Genomic DNA, 22,024 nt, shown 5'->3' on the forward strand with positions numbered 1-22,024 from the left:
AATAAACATTTATAAATGTAAATAATAATTCAAATATAATAGAAATTAATTATAGCATAATTCTAATTTTTATATTACATCTCAAACTATTGGAAATAATCTCTAAGAATGAAGTAAATTATTGCTTTAGTTATTTAATTTCCATTTAGGCCATAATTCTTTCTAGATAATCAAATTCCTATTTGGAAATTCTTCACATCTTGTTGGAATGAATTACAGAAGATAGTTTGCCAACTCATAATTTCATGAGGCAGAAAAACTCAAAATCTTGTTCAACAGTAGTCACGCTAAATCATTATTGATCCAGATAGATTATTTTAATTAAAGAGTATGAGAAAGAGTTAAAGAAAAATGAAGTAGTCAAAAATATATCTCTTCTCCAGCCCTCCTCAATTAAAAGCAAGCATTTATTTTGTATGAAAAAAAATTACAGAATACTGATCACAGGAACAATTTTCCAGTTGCACTGAGTAAATACTGTTCATATATTATAATGTTGTTATTTTATATTTATCTGGTCACTCCAGCTCTTTTTTTTTTTGGTTACTATTTGCATGGAATAACTTTTTCCAATCTTTTACTTTTAACCTGGTGAAAAGATTGAGGTGGGTCTCTTGTAGACAATATATAGATGGCTCGTATTTTTCTTTCCATTCTATCAGTCTATGTCTTTTGATTGGGGAGTTCAAGCCATTAACATTCAATGTTAATACTGTAAAAGCATTTCTTCATCCATTTTGTCCTTCATCTCTCTGTTGTCATATTCTATTGTCTGTATTCTTATCCTTTAGTTTACCCTTCTTAATAATCTTCATTTTTAAACTCTTCTCCAAATCTCTTGCCCTTGTTTTTTCCTTTCAGGCTGCAGCACCTGCTTTAGTAACTCTTGAAAATCTAGTCTTTTGGTAACATATTCTATCATTTTTTGTCTGAGAAGACTTTGAACTCACCCTCATTTTTGAAGGACAGCTTTGCCAGATACAGAATTCTTGGCTGGCAGTTTTTCTCTTACAGTACCTTAAATACATCATATCACTTTCTTCTTACCTCATGGTTTCTGATAAGAGGCACTTAATCTCATTGAGGTTCCCTTGTATGTGATGCATTGCTTTTTTCTTGCTCTTTTCAGAACCCTCTCTTTATCTCTGATATTTGTCATTCTGAATTATAAGTGTCTCAGGGTAAGTCTATTTGGATTTATTCTGCTTGGGGTGCTTGTCCTTCTTGGATATTGATATTTATGTCCCTCATAAGGATTGGGAAGTTTTCAGTCATTATTTCCTAAAATATTCTTTCTGCCCCTTTTCCATTTTCTTTTCCTTCTGAGATACCAATAATGTGAATGTTTGTGTATTTCATGTTATCATTCAATTCCCTGAGACTCTTGCATTTTTTCCATTCTCTTCTCTTTCTGTTCTACTGTCTTTCCCAGTTCAGATGTTCTGTCTTTGAAATTACTAATTTTGTCTTCAAGCAATTCAAATCTGCACTTACGTGCCTCTAATGTATTTTCAGTCTTATCCATCATGTCTTTCATTCCCGTAAGGTCTGCTGCTTTTCTTTGCAGGCTTTCAAATAGGTCTTTATGCTCTCCCAGTGTCTTCTTAATATCTTTTATTTCTTTAGTAATATTTTCTTTAAATTCTTCTAAGTGATTTAGGAGAGTTGTGTGATTATCACTGATTTATTGTATTAAATCTTGTACTTTGTTAGGATATTTGGCTTGTTCTTTTGGCTGGGCCATCTCTTCCTGTTTCTTAGTATGGCTTGTAATTTTTTGCTGATGTCTAGACATCTGAATATATAGGTGAATTTACTCTGATGGTTAATCTCTCTCTCTTGCCTATTGTTTTTTTCCTCACAGCTCATCTTTGATATTTGGTTCAACTTATTCTCAGTCTTTAAAACTGCAGGATTTAGGTTTTCAGAATCAGGCCTGGGACTCGCTAGTGGGGTGCAGATTTTCTCCCAGGGGTTGTATACAGAGAGTGCAAGAGAACAGTTTTGTCCATGCAATTTCAAAACTGGCCAGCAGATGGCGCTTGCCATCACACATTTACATAGAGGTATTTCAGTCTGGGTTTTTTTTGTTTTGTTTTGTTTTTTCCAGACCTCCATACTGGAGATTCAAAGTGAGCTCTGCTAGCCAAAATCACTGAAGAAAAGCACCCCAAACTCCCTTCCCTTTTCCCTGGAAATAGCTGCCAGAGAGGAAAATGTCTGTTCCCCTCTCAGTCAGTTGCAGTGAGCCAGGTATTTTACCCCAGTGTAATATCTTGGGGGTGGGGTAGGGGAACCCTGCCCCAGCTGCCATGGGGGCTTGGTAACTCACAATTATCATCTTGGCTGCTTCATCTCTCCATCCCTCACCCTCCTGGGAGTTTTGTAGCACTGTCCTGGACTGCTGACCCCCAAAGCACATCCCTCAAACAGCTTTTGGCTCTTTCCCCATTGTTTTTGAGAGAGCATTCAGCTCTCCTGGTAATCCATCACCGTCTTCCCACAATCCCTCTCCATCTTTTCTGAGACTTAATCTTGTCCTAGGCTTGTACTTGGTTGTAACCTTAGGAATAACAATGTATAGCAGTTTGATATGGTTATGAATTCCAAAAATAGATATTGGATTATGCTTATAATCTGATCTGTACCTGGGCATGACTGAGTTATGATTAGGGCGTTGAGTCCCCACCCCTTGGTGGGTGGGGACTCACAGATAAAAGGCATGGCAAAGGACAGAGTTGAGGGTTTCTGATGTTGAAGTTTTGATTTTGGTGGAGGGCCCCACAAAGGAGCCACGTAACTCTTCTACCTTTTTCTCTTTTAGGAGGTACTGGGGATTGAACCAGGGACCTCATACATGTGAAGCAGGCACCCAACCACTGAGCTACAACTGCTCCACATATCCTACCATTTTTGAAAAAAAACAAATAGTTAGATCATATAAATGTTACATAAATAATGTATGGGATTTCCATATGCTTCACTTCCTACCCCCTCCCCCCACACACACACTTTCTCACATTAACAACATCCTTCATTAGTATGGTACATTCATTGCAATTGATGAACACATTTTGGAGCATTGCCACTAAGTATGGATTAAAGTTTACATTGCAGTTTATATTCTCTCACACTCAATTAGGTTATGGCAAGGTATATAATGGCCTGTATCTGTTGTTGCAATATTATTCAAGACAATTCCCAAATCCCAAAAATGCCCCCACATTATACCTGACTTTCCCTTTTCCTGCCCTCAGAATTTCCAACGGCCACTGCCTCCAACTCAATGATACAATTTCTTCCATTGCCGGAAACACAATAAGTTTAGAGTAGAATACCAGTGTCTACTTTAGTCCATAGTTCATCCCCCAATCCTGAGGATTCTGGGATGGTGATGTCCACTCCACCTCTAATTGAGAGGGGGCTGTGATCCATTAGGGCTGATGGATGGGACTCTTGCTTGCAGTTGTAAACTCTCACTGTTTCTTGGTATGGCATTTGTCCATCATAATCTCCTTGTTAGTCACCCTGGGTGAGAACAATGAACTGGTGAGTGGGTGTTGTAACTATGTTGAGATTTGGGGCCCTCCTACCATTTTTAAAGTTGCGTTTTCTTGATTCAACATCCTGCCAGTTACTATAATCCTTTAGCTGTTTTCCAGTATTTTCAGGAAGTTGGCTTTGCCAGTTTTTGCTAGTTGTTCAAAGAATCTGTGGGAAATCAGTACCCTGGAGCATCTTATATCACCATATTAATCCAAAGAAGACAGTCCTCTCTTCTTGCCTCCCAATTTCCTGAGCAGTAGAGGCAGCCTCTGATCCTGTGAAAGAGTTTTTCATTCATTCAACAAATATTTAACCATGAGTGAGCATTCAAGTTACAGAATCACCTAAGGCAATTTATTCATAAGGGCGCCTGCCTTAGTCTGTGTTTTTTCTCAAGGAGACCTTGAGATGAGGACTTGGGTACATGTAGTTTTTTTGTGAGACAATGCTTGGAAGCAAAAATTAAAAAGTGGGAAAAATGCATAGGAAAGGGAGAAAAGATGATAAAGCAAGCATAAAGGAGCTGGGTAGTGCTGTTAGCAACTAGAGCTCAGTTCTGGGAAACTTTTGAGGGAAGCGGTTGTGGCTCAACTGATAGAGCATCTGCCTACCATATGGAGGGTCCAGGGTCTGATACCCAGGGCCTCCTGACCCGTGTGGTGAGCTGGCCCATGCACAGTGCTGCCTGCACACAAGGGGTGCCATGCCATGCAGGGGTGTCCCCCACATAGGGGTGCCCCATGCGCAAGGAGTGCACCCCGCAAGGAGAGCCACCCCGCCCAAAAAAAGCACAGCCCACCCAGGAGTGGCGTCACACACATGGAGAGCTGATGCAGCAGGATGACACAACAAAAAAAAGCTAAAGTTTCCCAGTGCTGCATGACAAGAATGCACGCGGACACAGAAGAACACATAGCATATGGACACAGAGAGCAGATGATGGGGTGGAAGGGGAGAGAAATAAATAAAATAAACCTTAAAAAAAAAAACTTTGAGAAACTATGTTGTTTTGGTTTGCTAAGGCTGCTGATGCAAAAATACCAGAAACAGATTGACTTTTATAATGGGGATTTTTAAGAGAAAAAAACTTAGTTTGAAGCTTTGAAAATGTTCAAATCAAGGCATCATCAGAGATGCTTTCTCACCAAAGACCCTGGGCTCCTGCCACATGGCGAGGCAAAATGGTAGCTGTCTGTCTGGGTCTCTTGTCTTCTCCACGCCACTTTCTCCCCATGAGTGATTAAGCACACAGCAGGGCTCATCCCTTCAAAGTTGAGCTGCCTTGTGGACCTATCCTTGCAGGTCCTCTTTCTGAGCCTCTGTGCTCAGTTGATTCTAGGCTCCAGCCTCTGGAACCTCTCTCAGCCTCTCAGGGCTTCTTTGTCTTTCTGTGACTACAAGTGATCCTCTCTCACAGAGCAGGGTCAAAATGTTGGCTTCCTTTCTCTGTGTGCTTCTGCTTCCAATTCTCAGTTTATATTAGACCCCAGCAAGAAGGCAGAGACCCACCTTGGGTCATGCCTCACTGACTAGTCCAATCAAAGGTCTGAAAGCAACCTAACCAAGTGATCTAATCAAAAGATCCCATAATGCAACCAAAGATCCTCTCAAGAATGGATTAGTTTAAGACCATGAAATTTTCAGAGATTCACAAATAAACTTCAAACTGTCCCATGTGGAACATGCATAAAATCTTTTCATCAGAGGTAAGGCTGAGACATTTATCAACCTGCACATTTTGATTGTGCTTGCAAAGCTACAGTGGTGTAAGAGAGAGCACTGAGTTCGAAAGGACAAGAGTCACTGATTCTTGAATTGAGAAGTAATCTGTGTCTTAGAGACTGTTTTCATATCTATAGGTGAACTCCGGTGAGCTAAGGAGATATAAAGCAGGTCACTGAAAACATCCTTGCTTTTTATACCCAAAGGCAGGGTCCATTTTGGAGCTAACAAGCCTTAGGTTGAGGTAGACCCACTGCTGCCATATATGACTCTCTATGTACAACTCCAGAGATTTCCACTTACATAAACTACAATGCAATTTGTGTTTCCCAGAGCTTTGTAATGAAAACTACATAAAATATTCACATGGCCTAGAGTGCAATTTGTATCACTTGTAGCTATTCAGCACACAATCTGCAAAACTGTATATGCTGTTTCTCCTATAAGTATATCCTCTTATGAATGGTATTTTTTGGAAGAGTGAATAAATTACTATCAAGCTTTACACAGGATATTCAAAAGAAAAGAGACTTCAGTTAACATGTTTGCATCAGTGAGTGGTAATTACAGTTTCTAATCAGCAATCAGATTCATGACACTCAATAGGCTTTAATTTAACACTCTCTTTCCTTAGCTTTTTAGATGGTTACAGGACTGAAAGCATGCATAGCATCTTTACCTTATCAGAAAGCCCAACTTCTAGACAAATAGCCAGCTTTTTGGCCTTTCTCATCTGCACAGGGCATGTTTAGCTGTCAAACATTCAAGATGCACACAAAGAAACTGCAGCCTCAATTTCCCACCCGTCCATTAGAAAATTCTAGTCACATAGGCCCAAGGCCTGCATTCCTTCCAAGGACTCCATTCTCAGTGTGGTCACAACAACCAGTGGTTTTTTAGCAAACAAGGGAGACACAATCTTCCATATACAGTTTAATCTGTCATTTCCAATGAGATAGTATGAGAAGATAGACCCCTGATTTGTTTCAAAGGCAGGTCTTGGTTTAGCCCAGGCGAGATGTTAACTTTTTTTTTTTTTTAACTTTATTTCAACTTCAGAAAATAAAATAACAGAACAAAGGCAACCTAACAAATTATGGAAGCGTCACTTAAAAAGTTCTTTTCTTTACAAAGGAGTCTCTTTTCTAATTGTAGAATATTTGGGAAAGAAGATAGATGCACAACGAGTATTTTGGGATTGATTTACCATTCTTTTCTAGTTTCTCCAGTTGTTCAGTTAGTTTTAAAATTTTAACTCTTTTTTTTAGGAGGCCTGGGAATTTGTATATCAGAAGCAAGTGCTCAAACACTGAGCTACACCTCCCCCCTCTTCCCCTTTTCTTTTTAAATATAGGCATTTAGAGCTATACATTTCCCTCTCATCACTGCCTTGGCTGTATCCCATATGTTTTGATATGTTGTGCTCTCATTTTCATTTGTCTTGTCATATCTACTAATTTCTCTTGCAATTTCTTCTTTAACCCATTGATTGTTAAAGAGTGTGTTGTTTCACTTCCATATATTTTCAACTTTTCCCCTTTCCTGCCTATTATTGATTTTTAGCTTCATTCTATTATGATCTGAGAAGGTGCTTTGTATAATTTCAATCTTCCTGAATTTATTGAGAGCTATGTTATGGCCCAACTTATGGTCAATCCTGGAGAAAGATCCATGAGCACTTGAGAAGAATGTATAACCTGCTGATTTGAAGTGCAATGTTCTGTATATATCTGGGAGGTTCAGCTCGTTTATCACATTGTTCAAATTTTCTGTTTCCTTGTTGATATTCTTTCTAGTTCTATCTATTGATGTGAGTGGCGTGTTGAAGACTCCAACTATTGTTGTAGAGATGTCTATTTCTCCTTTCAGTTTTGCTAGAGTTTGCCTCATGTATTTTGGGGTACCCTGGTTAGGTATATAAATATTTATGTCTGTTACTCCTTCCTGGTGGCTTTTCCCTTTTATTAATATATAAAGACCTCATGCATCTCTTATCACATTTTTGCATTTAAAATCTGTTTTGTCTACCACTAGTATAGCTGCTCCTGCTCTTTTGATTACTGTTTGCATCAAATTTCTTTTTCCAGCCCTTCACTTTCAGTCTATTTGCATCCTTGGGTTAAGGTGAGTCTTCTTCAGACAGTACATGGATGGCTCATGTTTTCTTATCCATTCTGTAAACCTTTATCTTTTGATAGGGGAGTTTAATCCCTTAACATTCAGTGTTATTACTCTAAAGGCATTACATCAGCCATTTTATCCTTTGACTTTCATATGTCACATCTTATTTTTGTCCTCCTTTCTGCCTTTTTGGTTGCCCTTTCTGATAGCCTTCACTTTTATACTCTCCTCCAAGCCTCTCTCTCAATTTTTCTTTTCTGGCTACAGAAGTCTGTTAGTGTTTCCTGCAGAACTGGATTCTTGTTTACAAATTCTCTTAGTTTCTGTTTATCTGTGAATGTTTTAAGGTCACTATCATATTTGAAGGACAGTTTTTCCAGATAAGGAATTCTTGGCTGGCAGTTTTTCTCTTTCAGTACGATAATTATACCATACTGGTGCCATCTTGCCTCCATTGTTTTTTGAAGAGGTATCTGCACTGAGTCTTATTAGACATTCCTTGTATGTGATGTTTTACTTTTCCTTGCTGCTTTCAGAATTTCACTTTATCTTTGATATTTGACATTCTGAGTAGTATGTGTCTTGGGATAGGTCTATTTGGATTTATTCTAATCGGAGTACACTATGCTTCCTAGACATATATATTCGTGCCTTTCATGGGAGTTGGGAAACTTTGGGCCATTATTTCTTCAAATACTTTTTCTGCCCATTTTCTTTCTTGACTCCAGGTGGAACTCACATAACACATATATTGGTATGCTTCATGTTATTCAACTCCTTGAACCCTTGCTCAATTTTTTTCCATTTATTTTCTCTCTCTATTCTTTCTTCTCTTCTATTTCAGTTGTTCTTTCCTCTGCATCACTGATTCTTTCTTCCAGGATTTCAAATCTACTATTGTGTGCTTCTATTGTATTTTTTAATAAATCAGTTTTATTGATACATAATAATAAAGCATACAATTAATCCAAAGTGTACAATCAATGGTATTTGGTATAATCACATAGTTGTTCATTCATCACTTCAATCATTGGAGCATTTTCATTATTTCAATAATAATAATAATAATAATACTTGTATTAGTCAGCCAAAGGGGTGCTGATAAAAAATATCAGAAATTAGTTGGTTTTTATAAAGGGTATTTATTTGGGGTAGGAGCTTACAGATACCAGGCCATAAAGCATAAGTTACTTCCCTTACCAAAATCTATTTGAAGCAAGATGGCTGATGACGTCTGTGAGGGTTCAGGCTTCCTGGGTTCCTATGTTCCTGGGACTTGCTTTTCTCTGGTTTCAAGGTTCCTTCCTTCCTGGTGCTGGCTTCTCTTTCCTCTGGGTGCTGACTTCCCAGGACTCCAGTTTAAGTCTTCAGCATCAACCCCCAAAATCAAAACTGCAACATAAAAAGCCCTCAACACTGTTCTTTGCCATGCCTTTTATCTGTGAGTCCCTACACCTTGGCCCTACTCATAACTCAATCATGCCCAGGTACAGATCAGATTACAAGCATAATTCAATATTTCTTTTGGAATTCATCAATTATATCAAACTGCTACAATACTAAACAAAAACAGACAAACAAGTAAACAAGAAAATCTCCACCTTTCAATCACTCTATGCTTCCCCTGCTGTACATAGCTGTTATTTCTGGCTTTTCTTGTGCATTTATTTATTTATTCATCAGTTTTATTTATTTATTTTTTAAAGATTTTTAAAATTTGTTTCTCTCCCCTTCCCCACCCCCCCCCCACCCCCAAGTTGTCTGTTCTCTGTGTCTATTTGCTGGGCCTTCTTTGTCTGCTTCTGTTGTTGTCAGTGGCACAGGAATCTGTGTCTCTTTGTTGTGTCATCTTGCTGTGTCAGCTCTCTGTATGTGCAGCGCCATTCCTGAGCAGGCTGCACTTTCTTTTGCACTGGGTGGCTTTCCCTGTGGGGCGCACTCCTTGCGCGTGGGGCTCTCCTACACGGGGGACACCCCTGCATGGCAGGGCACTCCTTGCACGCATCAGAACTGCACATGGGCCAGCTCCACATGGGTAAAGGAGGCCTGGGGTTTGAACCATGGACCTCCCATGTGGTAGACGAACGCCCTAACCACTGGGTCAAGTTCACTTCCGTCCAACAGTTTTATTTAGATATATTCACATATCATATGGTCTATCCAAAGTATAAAATCAATGGCTTTTAGTATAATCAGTGTTGTGCATTCACCACCACAAAAAATTTAGAACCATTTCATTATTCCAAAAAAGAAAAACTCCACATCCCTTAGCATGCCTATTTCAGCCCTGCATAACACTGACTTAATTTCACCTTTATAAATTGATTTATATTTATGTTTTTTAAAAAAGATTTATTTATTTCTCTCCCCTTCCCCCCCGCCCGCATTGTCTGCTCTCTGTGTCCATTCACTGTGTGTTCTTTTGTGTCCATTTATATTCTCATTAGGTGGCACTGGGGATCTGTGTCTCTTTTTGTTGTGTCATCTTGCTATATCAGCTCTCCATGCATGTGGCACCACTCCTGGGCAGGCTACGGTTTCATGTGGGGTAGCTCTCCTTGCACGGGGGCCACTCCTTGTGCGGGAGGGCACCCTTACCTGGGGCCATCCCTGCATGGGCCAGCATTCCTTGCATGCAGCAGCACTGCACATGGGCAAATTCACCACATGAGCCAGGAGGTCCTGGGTATCGAACACTTGGACCTCCTATATGGTAGGTGGATGCTCTATCTTTTGAGCCACATCCGCTTCCCTATATTTATGTTTTATATAGCTGGAGTCATATAATATGTTATACAATATATTTAGTTCCCAGTGTTTTTAATCTCACTTATTGTGTCTTTCATTCCTATAAGCTGTTACTTTTCTATACAAGATTTAAAATTTTTCTTCATGCTTTCTCAGTGTCTTCTTAATGTCTCTCTCTCTTTTTTTTTTTTTCCACTATGTTGTCCTTCAATTCCATGATTTGATTTTAGAGATTTGTATGAACCTCATTGATTAGCTGTTTCAAGTCTTGTGCCTCATCTGGAGCTTTATTTGTTCATTTCCCTGAGTCATATCTTCTTTTTTCTTTGTATGGCTTGTAATTTTCTGCTGATGTCTAGGCTGGTTCTACTGCTGAGTTTACTTTGATGGTCAGTTTCTCCCTTTTGCCTAGGATTACTGTTAAGAAGCTGTGTGCTAACACTGTTCTTTGATTCTCGGTTTAACTTATTCTAGATTTTTAGGACTGCCCCTGTTCAACTGCTCAAACCAGGGCTAAGGACACAGTAAAGGCATGCAGACCAGCTTCCAAGGGGCTTGGAGAGGGTGGCAGTAAAGGCACCTGCTTGTCTTATCTATCTATCTATCTATCTATCTATCTATCTATCTATCTATCTATCTATCTATCTATTATTTTTCATGCACTTTTCTGGTCTGGCCAGCAGATAGTGATATTGGGCAGACCACTCAGCTCAGACCACACATGCTATGGAGGAATACATTCAGGGTAACTCCTCAGGTGGGTGGGTGGTACAGAAGCAATGTCCTCAGGGCTGACCAAGCCTCACAAACTGCCTTCTCAGAAGCGGTCTCCACCCTAGACTGGCCACACCCTTCCTCCCTCTGCCTCTTCAGCAACCGCCCCAGGACTGTAGGGTGGGTGTTTGAGGAAGTAAATTATCTTTATTTTTAAATATTTATTTATCCCCCCTCCCATGCCCCTGGCCTCATTGTTTGCTCTCTGTGTCCATTTGCTGTGCATTCTTCTGTATGTGCTTGTCTTCTCTTTAGGCAGCACCAGAAACTGCTCCTGAGACCTTCCAGAGTGGGAGAGAGGTGCTCAATCTCTTGAGCCACCTCAGCAACCTGGTCTGCTGCATCTTTTATTGTCTCTCCTCTGTCTCTTTTTGTTGTGTCATCTTGCTATGCCAGCTCTCTGCTTGGGTCAGCACTCCTGTGTGGGCCAGCACTCCGCTTGGGCCAGCTTGCCGCATGAGTCAGCACTCAGTGTGGGCCAGCACTCTGTGTGGGCCAGCTTGCATTCACCAGGAGGCCCCAGGAATCGAACTCTGGACCTCCCATATGGTAGACTGGAACCCAATCACTTGAGCCATTGCTTCCCTGTAAACTATCTTTAGTGCTTAAGGCAAACAATGTCACAGCCCCACCCAGCCTGGAATTGTGTACCCCTCCAATGCAGCAGACCAAATTTGCTGGCCAAAATCTAAAGCAGCTGTAGGCTGTGTCCCTCTCTCTCCCCTCTTCATGCGGAGGAGAACCTCTGCAACTCTCTAAGTATGCAGTCACTGCAGTCCATAGCTGCAGTAGTCTACAAACTGCTATCTGCTCCATCGGTGGGGGAAGGGTGTCTACTGCTGCTTTTGCAGCTCTACTCATGGGATTTTCAGTCAGCTGAGACTCCTTTCCTTCTCCCTTCTCTCTTCTGGGTGGTGTCTCGCCTTCCCCTGGTGTCCTGAGCCCAAGAGCAGCGGTCTAGACAGTCTCTGGCACTCCTCTCCACAATGTATATTTTAAAAACATATTTCTCAACTTAATTTTAAATCTTGATAAAAAATTCTGTCCCAATTTTCTTGTGCACCTAAACTTTTTTTTAGAGTACTATTTTAGTTGTTGAGGAGAAATAGAATTGAAAAAAGAAAGGTAGTTTAATAGATCATTTATTATTGTTATTGATCAATTGTTGAAACAGTTTTTCAAGACAGAAGTGGTTCTCTCATGGATTAAAAATCCATTATATGCACCTTAAAGTAAGTACCCTGTGAATAGTTGTGCAAGTACAATAATCTCTGAGTACTTGCTAAGTGTAAGTTATATATTGCAGGGGAGGGATTTTATCGTTAAAATACTAGAGGAAAAGGATTTCTGAAGGATTAGTCAAAACTGTAGACTCATTTATTGGAAATTTTTTTTAAACATTCTTTCCCAATATTTACTAATGTAAAAATCTAGGTTCTTCTTTGTTCTTCCCATCTCATTTCTGTGAGTACCCTATAGTCTCACCCATCATTGTAATGACATTTAAAGAGAGATGATTATCTGCTTTTACGAAATAGACCATTCTTGCCAACTGGGTTATGGTAGAACTGATTTCTCATTTCCCTGGTGGGATTCTGCTGTGTTTCCAAGAGAGTCTGTTTCTTTTTTGAACAGAAATCATGGCAGGACCATGGCAGTAAACCCTAGAAGAGGCTGGGGATCAGGCAGATTAGGAGAGGGATTGCTATGCTCTTTCTGTGGGCTGTTTTGCCAGAAACACATATTGCAAATTGGAATCCTTTGTTTCCCAACTGTTAAGAATATGGAAGTTTTCTGAAAATTTCAGTTGCATTACAAATCCTCTGGTATATCTAGGCCACCAGGAATCCTGGGGGCCTTTCAAAAGTTCTTAGTTCCCACCAGGTTTGTTATGGCACTGAAGACGTAACTGCTCCAGAGTCTCCTTCGTTTCCTTCCTCTCTTCTTCCCTTTATTCCAACAAATGTCTGCTGAGCCCATGCTATATGTCAGGTACTGGGTATGCCGGGCTGAACATGACAGACATTGTCCCCATCTTCATGGATTTTTACAGTCAGGTACTGGAAACATGTTAAATGAGCAGGCAAATAGGGAATTACAAATTGTGCTAATTCCTTGGGGAGGAAATGGTGGGAGTGGGGTGGTGTGAAGGAGAAGAGGGACTGTGAGGAAGCCACATTAAGTTGAGTTCTCAGTGTAGGGTGGGTAAAAAGAAATGTGGGGTGCATGTCAGGCGTGTTCGAAAGCCCTGAGCCTGGAGGTGCGAGTGAGTCTGGCTGACCTGAGGGACCAAAAAGCCGAGTGGGCTAAACCTTCTTTAGCAAAGGAAGGTGACTGGCAGCCTACGAAGTTGAAGCAATAGTCAGGGGCCAGACCACTAAGGCAAAATGATAAGGTAACAATAATAAAATGTCTGTTGAGAAACAAAATATACAAAGGGAACAAAACTAAAAATGAACAGAGGACATGGACCTATATCTGAGTGTCAAATTATGCCACAGATCGTAACATTTTCTTTTGTAATTATTTGGGGGAGTGGTGGCCATTTTGCAATGTCAGCAATGTTAAACCTGAGAAGGGATAAAACAAAGGTGTAGGCTTGCCTTTTTCAAGGGGTTCTTGGAACTCTAAGGGCGTTCGCTTGGGGACAGATCAAGAAGATTAATGTTCAGCCTGTAGCATTAAACACAACTTGTTCATTTAGTACACATGCTGGTAGCACAGAAGAATAAAAGGTTGTGTCCTTTTGAATAGAAGACTGCTGTTTGCTTGACAGAAGGTAATAAATAAAAAGACCACAGAGCCACAGAGCTTATTTAGAAGGTTTGCAATGAAGAAGGTAAAAAATGGCCAACGAGCCTGAGAGAGGCACATAGTGATGAGGGAACTAGTGAATGGAAATTCAAAGAATTGCCTGTCATTGTTTTAAACTCTTTCCATATCAGTGAATCACCTGGGCTCCTGTGGCATATAATGGAGCTCTTCACTTATTGCCTTCTCCCTCTCTCCTTCCTTTCGGCAGCTCTGACTTATGATGCAAAATGTCATTGAAAGGGCAAGGGAGCGCTTTGATTTTTGTTGATTAAAGAATGTTCTGTGTCAGTCTTTTTGTGAGACTGACTGAGAAATATTCCATCTTTGAGATGAAAAATATGAAGGAGTTCCACTTCCTATAAAGAAAAAGTGTCATTTAAATCTTGACCATAGACATGACATGATTTTGTTCTTTTCTTACAGTTCCTCCCTCCTTCCCTCCATCCATTGATCCATCCATCCATTTCTGTTCTTCCTTATTTCCTTCTTCCTTTATTCCCTTCCCTTCCCTTCTTTTCCCATCTCTTCCTTTCCTTCCTTTCTTCCCTCCCTCCCTTCTTTCCTAGAGAGAAGAAGGAATATGACTAAAGGATATTATCATTGGGATTCTCAAAGAACACTACAATGACTTTCCTTTGAGTTTTAATATTTGCTTTTCAGAAATAAGTCCAAGCTTAAATTATAATACCTAACTCACAGGGTGGCAGTCTGAATAAAGTGAGAAATCCTAGAGGGAAATGGTCAGTAAGCTACGTTCAGCCTGATATAAAGTGGTTGCAGTTTCTCTTACTCATGGTGAGGTGTCTAGAGGAAAACAGAATTGGGGATATGGAGTCAGGAGAAGATTTTTATGGCTTTTTCAGCAATTAGGTTATGAGTTTCAAAGGTCTAAACCAAGGCTTTTGCAGAAGGGAAGGAAAGCAGAGGAATGCCTCTGAAGGGTCATGCAATGGTTTTGGCACTGAGGATAAGTAAGAAGTTGGACAAAGGCAGGATTCCTAACCTAAGAGACTGCACACATAGAACGAAATTGGGAGGGAAAGATGTCTATAAAGAAGAAAATTTGGGAAGCGGATTGGGCTCAATGGATAGAGCATCTGCCTACCACATGGGAGGTCCAGGGTTCAAACCCAGGGCCTCCTGACCCGTGTGATGAACTGGCCCATGTGCAGTGCTGATATGTGCAAGGAGTGCCGTGCCATGCAGGGGTGTCCCCCGTGTAGGGAAGCCCCACGTGTAAGGAGTGCGCCCCGTAAGGAGAGCCACCCAGAGTGAAAGAAAGTGCAGCCTGCCCAGGAGTGGCGCTGCACACACGGAGAGCTGATGCAGCAAGATGACACAAGAAAAAGAGACACAGATTCCTGGTGCCGCTGACAAGAATATAAGCGGACACAGAAGAACATACAGCAAATGAACACAGAGAGCAGACAACTGGGGGCGGGGAAGAGAAGGGGAGAGAAATATATAAAAAATAAATCTTTAAAAAAGAAAGAAGAAAACTTTATGGACACATAATAGGTGCTTAGTACTTTCTGACGGAATTAATTAATTTGAAAAATAAGAAAAACTCTCATTTGGGCTTAGCCAGAAGACTGTGGTTTTAATGCTGGGCATTTCTGTGTAAATTTTCTGCAATGGGAAGAGCACAAACTCATTTATGTTTTCCCCATTCTCTCCTGTGCTGCAAAGAGTAATACAACTTGAGCTGCCCTTGAACATAAGAACAGTCAGTGGCTGAGAAAAATCATTTGCTGTTGTCATATCTGTCAGGTCAGTGTCAAAAGGGTGACCTACAATTATCCACTGCCACTTCAACAGAGGGGAGCAATTACAGCAAGGGCACTTGTGTGTCAGATTTCAGTGTGACAGGCTTGCTGGCCCTGTGGGGGAGGGGAGGGGCAAATGCACAAGGCAGAGGTTTTAGAATAATTTCTACGTCTGAAAGAGTGAACATCTTTGACAGACAATGAGTAACATTTCATCCTGCTTTTTTTCTCTAAATGCGAAACCTAGTCAGAGCTTCATCTTGGATCAAATATTTGAACAAAACCCAATTATGAAAATAATTGCTTTACTCTTTGTAAAGACCAGGCAGGTTTATTTCAATTTGCTCATGAAAAAAGGTTAAGAAATTAAGCAGTATCATGTGAGTGGCTGCCAGCTAGAGACAGGTTAATAACAAAAGATTTATATGATGATGACCATCAGCCGTGATTATTCCTTAGTAATTATTCCTTAGAAATGGTTAGAAATGCACAAAGAGAACAGAAAGATAATTTTTAATATTCCCTTTTCAGTGTAACATTTTTTGGGTGTGATCTATGTATCTTTAAAAAAGCAGTTAAATTTAAAAAATTCAAAAAAATTTTTAAAAATATTCCCAGAGATAACCAATCACATTGATTTTTTTCAGGTCATTTATACATTCTCTGTTGCCTCTAAGATGGCCCAATGATTCCCACCTTCCCGGAGTTATCCCTTCTCTCTGAGTGTTGGCTGGACTTAGCGACTTGCTTCTAATGAACAGAAGATGACAAAAGTGATGGCATGTCACCTCCAAGATTAGACAACGAAAGACTGTGGCTTCCATCTTGAGTTCTCTCTCTCTCTGTGTTATTATTTCTTACTCAGTTGCTTGCTTTCAGGGAAGCTAAGTACCATGTTGCAACTATGGAGAGGCCCATGTGGCAAAGAACTGAGGGAGACCTTCAGTCAACAGAAAATGAAAACTTGAACTCCTTAGTCCAACATCCTGTGAGGAGCCAGATCCTGCCTCAACCCATGTGCGTGGGCTTAGAAGTGGATCCTCCCCCACTTGAGCCTTCAGATGCGCCTGCAGTCCTGGCTGACAGCATGACAGCAGTGTCATGAGAGACTGTGTGCCACAGGGGCTCAGCCAGGCTGTGCCTGGATTGCTGACCCACAGAATGTTTGTTGTTTTAGGCTGCTAAGTTTTGGGGTAGTTTGTTATACAGCAATATATAACTAATACATACATGTTTATAAAAAATGGATTATGTTATCTTCTATCAGTCAGACTTAGCAGTAAAAGGAAGGGACCCAGCTGGGATTTTGAAGAAAAGTCTAGGCAGTGTTAAGAAGGGGCAGCCAGATCTCACAACAGTGGGGAGCCATTATCGTCTCTAAACCTGAAGGAGAAAGATAAGGAAAGGGTGTCACCAGAGGCCAAGAGAGGTGGATCCGGAGAGGGAAGGCTGCCATGCAGGGAGAATGGATCTCCCAGGGCATATGGGGAAAAACCAGCACTGCATATACTCCTGTGCAACTCTTGTCTTAACACCTTTCTGTATCAATACAGATTTTTTTACAACAGGGATTTGTACCCTTTTTTGTTCCACGGACCCCTTTGCCAGTCAGGTGAAAACCATGGAATTCTTACTAAGTCCACACTAAACTATGCATTATTTAAGAAGTATATCACACCTGTACCAACACATCCCCACAAGAGTAATGTTTTTTAAAAAATTTCAATTCAAGCTCACAGACCCCTTGTTGAGAACCCCTGTTCTACAGCATAGTTTTCAGTAGTTACGTAGTATGGATACTATAAGAAAATCATCTTGATTACACACTGATAAACAGTTTGGGATGTATAAAATTCCTTTGCTATGATAAATGGTGAAATGCACTCCTTATAGTCATATTTCTATCGATTTTCTTAAATAGTTCCTTAAAGTACAATGCAAAAAGTAGAATAGTTGAGTGTAAAGGACATTTTTTAGGGTTTTGAGTCATTTTCACATATTTCTTGTTGGAAAAGTTGTTCTGAGTCTCCCTCTAGAATTCATCTTTGCCAATTTCATAAAAATATGCTTTATTTTAATTTTCATTTCGGGCATAACTAATGCATTTAAAAATATTTTTCTCATGTTCACTAGCTACTTGTATTTTTTCTTTTTTGACCTTTTCTTACTTTAAAAATGTTATTAGTTTTTTTTCTTTTTTACTTAGAAGAGCTATTTACACATTGAGGATTCCCCATTATCATATATATTGTGAACTTCTTCACAGTTTTTTTCTTTGTAAATTCATTTATATTGCCTTTGTGGGTTTTTTTTTTTGTTGTTGTTGTCAATAAAATCATTTATTTTGTATTTTACACAGAACAACCTGAAGTCAGCAACATGACTTGACAGTTACCCAGGGGGTTACAGACAGTGTGTCCATCTCAACAGTGTGGTTTTGGGGATTGGGGACCCACACAAACACAGGCAGGAGTTGTAAGGGAGGAAGGGGCACAGTAGGAGAGTATTTTCTGTCCTTTCTCAAAGAAAAGGCTACAGGGGTATTTTCATGTAGCAGGGGGTGAGGAGGGAAGCTGCCTATTTTTAATGCCGTCAGTCCCAGGACTAAAATATTCAATAAGGACCATGAACAATCTCAAATCACTGCCCTGTTCAAAAAAGAGGTGACGGTACCTCTGGGGCCAGAACATGAAGATGTCAATCTGGTCATTCCCAAGTCTCTGTTCTATGCCCTATAGCCTATTAAAAAGAAAGAAGGAGGGAGGGAGGGATGGAGAAAAAAAGGTTAGAGGGTAGGGGCTTGTTCTCTGAGAAAGACCACAGACCAGACAGTGGTTTATAAACCTGCTGACAAAAGGACTCTAGAAGGGACCAAGAGAGGAAGGTCCAGAGCACCTTCAGCCTGAGGCACAGCAGGTGGAGGAATTGAAAGGAGGTGAGTACTAAAGCAGTCAGGAAGAGAACCCAGACCCTAACTTGAATGGGACAATTTTAAAAAGGGAATTAAAAATCAAACCCTGGGTGCCAGACCTGACAGTTGCCATGGCATATGGCAGCTACGCTCACCTGGTCGTGTTAACAACGCCAAAGCCACATCCAGCTAACCAACAGGTCCTGGCTGGGAGGTGTTTTATCTGCATAGGAGAGGGCAATGGGGTTTAGGACAACATGAATCCTACGGCAAGAAAAGGAGTAGAGTCCTGGTTGGCTGGCCGAATGAGGACTGGACAGTGTAGAAGAACTAAAGGCTCCAAAGTGACCAAAAGTTCTCTGTAACCAGCTTTGAGCCAGGGAAAAGAGGAGTTAGATTCTCACTCTAGAGATGGTGGGTGCCAGGACCCAACACATATCACATGCATTAGTCTTGGTCATCTCACAGTTGATGGACAATTCATACCAGGAAGGGATGAGAAGGGAGCTGGTTCAGGGTGAGGGAGTCACTTTTCATCTTTTAAAGTCTTAATTTATATTTTAACCTCAAACTTATCAGTGCCTCAGGTACAATTTATCTTTAGTTTTTAAAGGCCCCCTGAACAAAAGACAGAAGTGTAATTTTTTTTTAAGTTTCTTCACTTTCTGGTAGTCAGTTCCCACCCAATCTCCAGTTTTACCCTGACTTAGAGTCCACAAACTTCATCAGACCATCTGTGCTCATGGACTTGGATCTCTCTAGAGGAAAGCCTAGGGCTCAGCTCCAGGTGAGCTATGCCAGAACCCCCAGTGCCCATGAAACTCCAAACAGGACTGTGTAGTAATTCATCTCTGTCATGCCATAGTACTGGCGCACCACTCCACTGTGAGCATCTACCCTGGGTCAAGGATTCTTGACTTTGCCCTGCTCTGAGAGGACACTAGGCACAATCATGTACAAGTGAGCAAAAATGAGGTCATTAGGCAGGTGTTTCAGAGCAAACTCTCGCTGACGGACATGTCGTGGGTCAGTCTTTCTCAGTACTGCATGGCCATAGCCTAGGACAACCCATTCCGAGTTGAGTGTGTTCCAGATGTAATCTCGTAATTCTCATCTGAGACATCTTTGCCACCTTCCTTCTGTAATTGTGCCAGCCAGACAAGCAGTTCTTGCCTTTCCAGTTCATGTAGGGGCTCTGCCAGCCCATTCATGGCTACTGCCAAGGCTAGGTAGGTGTCTGAAAGGGCACTGCCCACCAAGTGGCTGCTATGGGCACTTAGGTTGCCGCTGTCCTGGTCACTGTGGGTGATGAGGTACATGGGCATGAGCTTGGTGAACTGAGCACCAGGAGAGCCTACTGTGTTGGTGAAATTGTGGGACCAGTCCAGCTTAGTGTCAATGGCCCCAATCGACTGCTGCCTTCTTGGTAGAGGTTCCGGTAGATCTTTGCTGCAATACAAGATAGCTCTGCACTCAGATGCATATGGTCTTCACAAATCAACTCCCAGCACTTGGTTCAGTGGACACCCTCTGCATGCTCGGGCAAAGTTACGTTCACTGTTGAGGGCAGTAGTGGCTGCTCTGACCTGAGACATGGGGTGTAGAATGGTGGGAAAGTTGTCCAGCATGGTTACCACATGGGAAGGCAGGGCTGCCCTCTTCGCCTACTCTTTTAAGATCCAAGATACCTGTTTCTCTGTAGCCAAAATAAGCTCTCCGGCAGGGATTCTGCCCTGCCCTTGGCTTCGGGAAGCAGTACTGGCATTCAGGGATACTGTAGCCTTGGAAACGGATGCCCTCATCAGGATCAAGAACTGATGTTTCCTATACCAATCCCTTCCTGCCTCTCATGCCCCATACATCATGGCCTCAGTGATTTGGCCCCCTACCGTCTTGCCATGTTGCTGCCTGAAGGTCTTAATTCTGGTCTGTTCCTTAGGTATCAGGTCAGCCAATATGTTTTTCAAATTCGTGGAGGAAGCACCGGCATGCCAGGCAGCAAGAACAAGTCAGGATGTATTCTTGGCTCCAAAGAGCCGAGTGGCCCCAGTGAATAGCGCTGCTCGGGGACCTCGCGGGTAGGGAGGGAGGGGAGAGCTGCGGCAGGAACCCTTGTCGCTGCAGGTGCACCAGAGGCTGTGCTGATGGGGGCAAGGTTGAAAGGAGGCAGCTAAGGGAAAGGGTAGCCAGCCCTTGGCGGCGACCAGCCCAGGGTACTCTATATTGCCTTTGGATTTTAAGATTTTTAAACATTTTATGTAATAATAGTAAAATCTAAAACGTTGTTGTTGATTTCATGCATAAAATCCGTTTCTTTATCTAATGAAAATGAAGTGTTTACCTTTTTCTTCTTGTATTTTAAGTTTAATTATGCCCATTAAAATTTTTTTAATCCTTGGAATTGCTTTTGGAAGTATAAAATGGGGGATCAAACATTATCTGTTTCTAACTGGTTAACTGACTGTCCCCATACCGTATCTTGAAAGAGTCATATTTTTTTTCATTCATTTGAAATGGAAACATAAAGCCACAGGACAAATATCTCATTGACCTATAACTTAAAGTAAAACTGGCCTTTAAAACAGAACTTTTAACTTTTTCGACTGCTTTCTTTCCCATTATATATATCTACTATATACTCTTTGCAAATGGATTAAAATATTCCCAAGGATATTTTAAGTGACAATTATTCTATTATCTTATTTTTCAATAAAGATAAGTAACAAGATCTTGGAGCTTGGGCCTGGGCCTGGTCGAAGATAATGTCCTTGTGTTTTCCCTAAGCTAGCCCTAATTTGGCTTTTGCATTATGTCTTTGGCCTTTTGCTAATTTTTATAAATACTAATAAGATCAAGTGCTCATTTAAAAGTAAACTCGGCTTACAGTGGAAAACCTAAATGAGGTAGACAATATTATCACCATACTCACACTTGTATAATGCAAATCAGTGTTTAGTTCATTTCTTATATCTTTAACTTTTTATTTTGAAATAATTTCAAACATACAGGATAATTGCAAAAATAATACAAACTCCATACAGAGAACTCCTACATATATCCCAACCATATACCCACTCATCAACTTTTTTTTTTTTTAATTTTTTTATTTTTTATTGACTTTGTAATAATATTACATTAAAAATATATATGTGAGGTCCCATTCAACCCCACCCCCCCACCCCCCCCTCTCCCCCCCCCCCAACAACACTCGTTCCCATCATCATGACACATCCATTGGATTTGGTAAGTACATCTTTGGGCACCTCTGCACCTCATCTCATCAACTTTTAATGCTGTGCCAGATTTGCATATCAGTTTATCCCTCCCTCCCTCCATCCATCTACCTCTTTTCTAAATATTTGAGAATAGGTTGTATATAGCATGCTCATTGAACATTTACTATTTCCATGTACTTTTTTAAGAACAAGGATATTCATTTACAAAACCACTTTAAGTACAGTTATCAAGTTCAAGATACTTAACATTGATATAAAGATTACAGTTTATATTCCAGTTTTTTTTACATGTCCCAGTAAAATTCTTTTGGGCATTTTCTCCTCCATTAGTAAATACAGTCCAGGATTATGTGTTTAATGTTATTGTCTCTTTAATCTCTTTCTTT

General features: G+C 40.7%; 1 pseudogene; it reads right to left on the bottom strand.

Moving 5' to 3' along the window:
• Positions 1-19,096: 19,096 nt before the first annotated feature.
• LOC101420566 (citrate synthase, mitochondrial pseudogene) lies at positions 19,097-19,885 on the bottom strand (annotated as a pseudogene).
• Between the last annotated feature and the right edge of the window lie 2,139 nt (positions 19,886-22,024).

The sequence above is a fragment of the Dasypus novemcinctus genome, chromosome 26 (genome assembly GCF_030445035.2).
Source record: "Dasypus novemcinctus isolate mDasNov1 chromosome 26, mDasNov1.1.hap2, whole genome shotgun sequence".
NCBI lineage: Eukaryota > Metazoa > Chordata > Mammalia > Cingulata > Dasypodidae > Dasypus > Dasypus novemcinctus.